We start from the raw sequence: 7,832 nt of genomic DNA, 5'->3' as shown, positions 1-7,832 counted from the left end.
CCGCCGGCAGCAGCATCGCGCAGCGCCGCGGCCCCGGCGCGCTGGTGCCTCGCCCGCCCCCGCTCACCCCTTCTGCGGGGCGGGAGGGGAGCACCACGGGGAGGGGAAAATAAAAAAATTAAAAAAAAAAAAAAAAAAAAAAGAGAGTAATATGGCAGCAAACCGGAAACGGAGGATGGGGGAAAAGGCAGCAGCAGCCCCTCCCCTCCCTCCGTGGCTTTTTTTTTTTTCCAGGGAGAAGGCTCCGGGCAGCCGGGCTCCGCGGGGCGCGCACGGGCCAGGGGCCGCCCCCGCCGCCGGCGCTGCCGGCGCGTCCCGGCCCGCGGCGGAGGAACCGCCTGGTTGCGCCGGGGACACGCGTGGGAGCGGCGGCCGCGGTCCTCGGGGCGCGTCGCCCCGCGGGTGAGGGGCTGGGGGTGCTCCCACCCGAGCCCAGCACTGCTCGTCCCGGCGGGCTGGCTTGGTGTGCTACCTGGAAGCCGGAGCTGGTAACACAAAAGTGATTTTCAGGAGGCTGAAATCTCCTGGCTGGGTTGCGGTTCGCTTTATTCAACAGCTCTAACACACGGCGAATTGCAGGGGAAATGCTGTTTTGTCAGATTCTGTTCCTCCCCGTCCCCAGGAGGGATACCTCGCCTTCCCAGAGGGCTGCAACCCACGTTACTCCTTCTCTGAAGTCGGAAGGAGGCAAAACTTCAGATGGAAAAGCAGGCAAAGATTAAACCACGTCCTGGGCCTCCCTGGGAACCCGGGGGACTTTGTGGGGCCCTTTGGAGGCAGCACAGGCACGCAGCGGTGTCTGTGCTCCGCTGGGGCATCCGTTTAGGGGTTAACACCTCCCACCCCCGGTCACCCCTGAAGCGGGTGCCGGATCCAAAACAAGGCAGAGTGGAGCTGCGGGTGTTCCTGGCGTGGGCAGTCCCCAGCTGGCAGCTTCACCCCCTCAGGTGTGTGTGTCCCTGAGTTCCACTCAGGCGGGTGGGCACACGGGAACAGTTCCACCCGTCGTTCCCCTTGCTCCTCAGCACCCTCCCCTTTCAGCAGCAGCAGGAGGTGGGAAATGCCCAGCTTTGCCCTGGCACCGGGGTGCACACACGGGCTCAGGGCTCAGCCGGGTGTCCCCATGCCTGCACCCAGCCCGTCGGGGCTGCCCGACCAGCTCAGCGGCGCTGGCAGCCCTCCCACCTCCCCCACTGGCGATCCACTGAAGTGTTCCCTGTCACGTTACTCTCCCGGAAGAAAGGGGGTGAAACAGTCCACTCCTTAAACCCACATTTAGGTCTTTGATGCGGCACGCTCGGCTGCTGGCCAGCTGCAGTGACCCTTGTATTTCCGCAGCCAGCACCACCTCTGCCATCCGTGCCCACCCCTCCGACTGCAGCCACTCCGCGGGGGTTTTCTGAAAACCCTCCTTCCTCTGAGCAAGATCTGACATTTCAGAAACAATTTGGGAAGTTAAAAACTTTTAAAGAACTATGTGGTGGAGTTTTTTTTTTTTTTTTTTTTTTTTTTTTTTTTTTTTTTTTTTTTTTTTTTTTTTTTTTTTTTTTTTTTTTTTTTTTTTTTTTTTTTTTTTTTTTTTTTTTTTTAATATTTCTGTTTCCCACTCCCCCTCCGCCTTTTGAGTTATTAAAAAAATATTTCCCATGACACTGGCGAAGGCCAGCGAATCCATGAGTCACCAGGAACAAGGAGTCATGCACGCGCCGATCCATCACCCGTGGCCAGCACATTGTGAGGGGCCCTTCCCTGGGAGGAGCTGACGCTGATAAGGTCCCTCCAGCCGGGCAGGAGTCGCTTTCCCTCTCGGCTCCCTCCCAGGGCTGGGCGAGGCCGGCCCGGCTCCCCGGACACCCGTGGCGTGTGTGGTCTCCGTGCCGGAGCATCCAAGCGCAGCCTGGTTTGTTCCGAGGCTTGGGGGGGTTAATTCTTAGCCCACCCCCTCTGCTATTCAGCTGCGGAGGGAAGGATTCTTCATCCGCTGTGGGGTGAAGGGATTAACCCGGTGGTGTGGGGCAGTCCCGGGTACTGCTCTGCTCACCCACGCGGATGTAACGCAGGGGAAAGAGGGGGTCACACCAGTGCCTGGGAGCCCCACACCTTCTCCCTGCTGCGCTGCTCAGGGACACAGGGACACTCCCCTGTCCCTCCCCATCCCAGGAGCTCCCACTCCAGCCCGGAGCTCTGCCGGAGGGGAGAACACCCCGGGGGAGTGGGGACCTGGCTCCAGCCCCGGGTGAGCTGGTGAGGATGACTCAGCCTCTACTGGATCCAGACCCAAATCTAAGATGCAATTATGACTTATAAATATTTGTATTTTGTTTTTCTCTTTTGCAATCAACTTCTTTTCTCCAGGCTGTCCTCCCAGTCGGAGTTCCCATCTCTGGCGGTGCCGGCCCATGGCTGCAGGGCAAACACCCACAGCACTGTGCCTTTCAACAGCCAGACCAAGTCCACGACACAGCCTCTTCTTCCTCCTCTAAGATGATGCCAATGTGCAAATCTAAAATTACAAACAGACACTGTCTAAACCCAGACTCTTATCTTTTGGTCTCAAATGCTGGAATGTGCCCTCACAAGGCTGACATTAAACACGAATTGCTGGTGATAGTGCGATTTAAGGCCATTTAAGCAACACAGCTCACCTCAGGACACTCCTGGCTCAGACATGAGGTCTGGAGCCTGAGAGCCCCTGGCCACCCACTTCCCTTTGCCTCCTGCCTCTCTCCAAATATGTAACTTTAAGCAGTCTAATGCAAATTGCTGCTTTTTTCACCCAACCAGGGATTTCAGCCTCTTGTCTGAAACTTACTTTCTTGATATGATTCTTCACTTTTAAATAGTGCTGATAAAACCCACCCCAGAGAGAGGAAGAAGGTTATAGAAACTGAAAACCAGGTACTTTCAATTTGAACAAAAAGTAGCACTGAGTATTTCCAGTGGCTCGTTTATTACAGGACGTCTTGAAATGATACTTTAAAAAGAAATGAAGACATGCTCAGGTATTTCTGTGTTTTCTTGCTGACCTTTACACGAGTTTCATCAGCAACAAGAAGAATGAGAGTTACTGTGGGCAGATGCTGTCATGCTCATGAGTAAGTAAGTACGTGGTGGCTCCTTCCCCTCCAGGTGTGCAGATCAAACTGCTCCACAGGGCTCCTGAAATCCTCCTGTTAGGTAAGAGGGTGCTCATTGGGTCCAGTATTTGATCTGAGCCCTGACCTCCCCAAAGTAACTGTGGATTTGCAACAAAGCATCTATTCATCTCCAGCCAGCTTTATTTTTAAGCATCCCCTTGGCACGCGTGAATAAGTTTTGTCTATTGGATTCTGTTCCTGAGGCTGTGCTTTGCTCACTGCAAATTGCAAATACAGTTGCAGGAATTATTACTATTAGTAATATAATGGTTGTGTTTGAAATGCTGGCCTGAGAGAGAGGCAGCCATGGCTCTTGCCCTGAGATTTTATGATCATTGAGCTTTACAGCCCTGCAAATAGTGAGTGTGAGATGGGAAATGATCAGCACCATCAGCCCTGTTAGGGAAGCTGCAGTTTCAAGCTCAGGAGCTGATTTAGTAAGGGGGATTGACCAGAATAACCCTGCAGCACGAGCCATTTGGCAATATTTCATGCTAGAAATGCTCATTCTGGCCATTCTCTCCTACACTGAGCATCAGGGCTGCAGGAGCCCAGCAGTGACTGCCAGCATCCTGCAGGTTACAGAATAAAAAGGGGCACCTGAGAAGGAATTACCAGGAGGGCTCAGGACCTGTTGTGTCCCTCAGTGTGGTGACAATCTGCTATGCAAAAGGGGCCCTTAGCCCCTGCCAGGAAGTGTCATTGCAAAATTCCCTGGGGGAAAGGGCTGCGGGGGGGGGGGGGGGGGGGGGGAAACCACTGACTCGGTGACATGCAAATATTTAATAAGGAGGCACTGAGTTCAACAGCTGTGGGCTGAAATTATCTGCATGGTCAATAAAGGCACAACATTTCCTGTCAGGTTTATGACTGATAAAATATGCTTTGATACAATCTGAATTAAGTATCTTGGAATAGCTCGTTTGGGCGAAAATCTGACACGTTTTGCTTCTTGCCTCAGCTCAGCATGAAAGCCACACACAAGATGTTGGCATCTCCCAGCATGGAAATTCTGCTTTTTGGCCAGTCTTAGTATCCATAGACAAGAGCAATTCAGAGAAACTCAGGGAAGCTCACGTAGATGAGATTTATAGCCCTGCTTCTGGCTTGATTTGGTAGCAGAGCAGTAGAGGGCGGCTGGTTGGTGCAGAGCTCTGGTAGCCTCATCCAGGAGACCCTGCCCCAGGGCTGGGATGTTCCCTCCCTGCCAGCACCCAGCTGCTTGCTGGCCCGCCTGCAGCCTGAGACAACACAGCCGGAGCAGACACGAGGGTGTTTCCCCTTAATCATCCAGTCTTGGTCCTTGGAGCGAGGGATGGGCGAAGGAGGCCACAGTCTGAATCTGAAAAACTTAAACCATGTGATGTTTGGATCCCAGCTCAGTTTAAAACAAGTTAAGTGAGGGGGTAGGTAGGGATGAAAACTGCTTCCAGCTTTTCTCAAAATCTGCTCCTCCTGCCCAGGCCTGACACTGGGGGATATCTGCTTCACCACAGGAGCCACCACAGCATCACAAGCAGCTGCTCCGTGGAACCACAGCCACGAGGACCCTGTCCTGCACACACCCCTCCCTGCAGCTGCATTCTGGCCCTTTGGCTAGAGCACTGGGCAAGAGCTGCCCTCAGGGAGCCAGAAGGATGTCACCCCACAAGCTCCACACCAGCAGCACAGCCCCAGATGGATCCTGCCCGTCAGCCAGAGCTGAGGCACAAATAACAGCAGGAAACGTCTGGAGCTGATTCCTGGAGCCACGGCAGCGGCTTTGCCTGCAGAGCTCGATGGTGTCTGTTGTACTCTGGACTTTGGCTCGTGGCAAGGTGAATTTATAAGCTTGGGATGGTTTTTGCACAAGCAGCAGCCAATGGGAAGGCAGCAGGAACAAGCCTTGGAGCCAGGGACACCCGGGTTGCAGCTTGGGCAAGATATGAAATGTCTCAGGCCATTGCTGATGCCTTCCATGGCCCCAGTCCATGCACTGGGACTGGCTGAACTTGACACAGGGGTGGCAGCTCAGAGGCTGGGACAGCCTCTGGCAAGAAGCATGGAGCTGTCCTGAGTGCAGGTTTTGCACAAAAGGAATGCTGTGCAAATAGGACTTCCAGCAGAGCATGATGCTGAAGACACAGCTCCTTGCCTGGAGCTGGAGATAGGGAGAAGTGAGAGCCCTTCAACCCTTCCAGCCACAGCTCCCCCATTTGGGAGCTGAGCTCCTTTCACACGAGAGACATTAACCAGATGTTTTAAAAAAACAGAGATGTGACCCAAAGCAGGTTTACCTTGTACCCACCAGCCAGAAAGGCTGGACTGAAACCGTGGAGGAGCCCCTGTGCTCCGAGCCCCTGCTCTGCATCGCTGAGTCCTCACCTGGACTGTGTTTTCTCAGGGATGGCAAGCAGAGTGCAAGGGGCATCAAAGCCACACTGGGGCCTCCAGGCAGTAAATGAAACCGGGGAAGCTGCGAGGAGGGAAGTGGGCACTGCAAGAGGTTTGGGATTGTACAAGACAAATCCTGTGTGTGCTGGTGAGGAGCAGGATCTGAGGGGTGGTGTGGGGCACAGGCAGCACCACAGCACTCACTCATCACGAGCTCAGAAGTGTGGTGTGTGATGGGTTTGGCTCCTCATGGCTTTGAGGGATGATGTGCTTGGCACAGCTGTCCAGGGGTACCCAGGGTTCCTAAGGCATGGAAAATTCCTTCCCTGGCTGTTACATCTGCTGGCTGAAAAAATCATGGCCAAAATTTACAAAGGGACACCATTCTCCATCCTGGATGCTCCTGCACCTGTTCCTTCTTTGTATCAGTCCTTGCTAACAGCAGGTCATGCCCACTGTCACTGGCAGGTAAAATGTGTCTGCAAGGACAGAACTACTGCAGTGGACATGAGTCTACAGGCTGGAAGAGCAGTGATTTATGGTGTCAGAAAAGCCACAAATTGGGAAGAAGTATCACAAAATGGGAAAATCAGCTGAATTTCAAGGGAGAGGCAGGAAGCCGATTCCATTGCCCTGCAATTGCCAGCCCCAAGCAAGTGACACTTGGAGCAGCTACTGCACAGTGGCCTGGGTACCAAAAGCCAGAAAACACCCCCACAAACCACCACTCAAAAGCCACAAACTGCCAGAGAAGAGCTGGACCTTGGACCTGCAGTGACTGTCAGCTGGAGGAGGAATGCAAACACTGATTACAGCCCACATGTGTGGCCAGGGAGAAAGGGAATGCTTCCCAAACAAATCATCCCTCATGGCTGCGTGAGGAAGAGGAGGGTCAGATCCCTTCCCACTGCCAAGGCCAGCAATCAAGCTAATCATCAAACACACAGCAATGCTCTGTACCCCAGCACTCTCCATTCCTCATCCCATTTTTCTCACTGCAGTCAGTCTCTGATGCCTCATGAGATTAATAAACAAACCACTAAATCAATACAGTCATCTCAATCCCTGCAGGCTACAGGCTGTGAACAACACAACTTCTGCCTGAAAGAAGTATCAGTGTGGAAGAGACGCTCCCAGGAGAGAAGTCCAGCACCCCAGCTGCCAGCTGTCCAAAAATTAACACACACACACAGGGGAATGGTTGGGCAGATACTGAGCAGGTCCTCCCTTCCCACAGCTTCCTTATCATCTCCTCAAGCACTGCCAGATAGCCTGGCCCTCCCTAAACCCAGGCACTGAAGGAGTGTTTTCATTCTTCATGATGGGCTGGGAAATAATCTGAGCTTATTGACTCGACAAGGGGCTGCTCTGCAAACATCAGTGTCTGATGGGCCTCGGGCTCTGCAGTCCTGTCAGCAGGGAACCTCAGCAGAACCCCTCTGCTGAGAGAGGCCTGGGTATGAGAATGAAAGAAAATTAGGTCTGAACAAGATTAACAGGGATTTAATTGAACTTTGTGAACTGGAACTCCAGTCACGAGCTACTTATTAGCCTGTCTCAAGGGACTGTGCTGCTGGCCCTGGGGGAGCACAAAGATGCATTGTGAGCGTGGGACAGCTCCAGGGACAGCCATGGCCACAGCTCTGGAGATGAGCGTGGCCAGAGAGGCAGAGCTGCTTGAACGTGATCAAAAACAGGAGAAAGAACTCCCAACTCCCAGCCACATTTCTTCAGAGCTGAGGCATGTCCTGCTGGGGGACAGGAGCTTTGTGACACACACCAGCAGAGGAAATCCAGCCCTCAGCCAGCGCCTGGCTTTGGGTGGCAGAGCAAGGTGTGGCTGCAGAGGTGCTGCCTACTGGCAGATACCTGGAGACAACCTTTGAAAACCTCCCCTTCAATAAAATTGACTTAATGAGGTCTTCAGCTCCCTTTGGGATGGTAATTACAGCCTGGAGAAAAGTGCTTGGGAATGAAAGGAGTCACCACACTAGTCCTTCTCTGTTTTGGTTTTCTGGTGAGAGAACCAGCAGACACTTGCCACAGCTTGGCTACCAAGAACCAACACACTTGCCAGAGCTTGGCTACCACACTGGTCTCACTGCAGCCAAGAAGAGCCACCAGACAGCCCCATGCTCCAGCCATGCAAACCTGGGCTCCTGAAAATCCCTTTTACCAGCTTGAATCCCCATCTAATCCCCTGCTTGCATCGTTAACAAATGATGCCTTCACTGGGGCTACCTTCGTGGGGGCTCTTAGAGCCCCTCACGGGGGGCAAATTGATTTAGTCACTGGCTGGTTTTCTCCTTCCTTCCAGGAAGG

Source organism: Vidua macroura, chromosome 17 (assembly GCF_024509145.1).
Source record: "Vidua macroura isolate BioBank_ID:100142 chromosome 17, ASM2450914v1, whole genome shotgun sequence".
In the NCBI taxonomy this organism is placed as follows: Eukaryota; Metazoa; Chordata; class Aves; order Passeriformes; family Viduidae; genus Vidua; species Vidua macroura.
The sequence above is the reverse complement of the archived record's forward strand: the minus strand, read 5'-3'. Positions refer to the sequence as shown.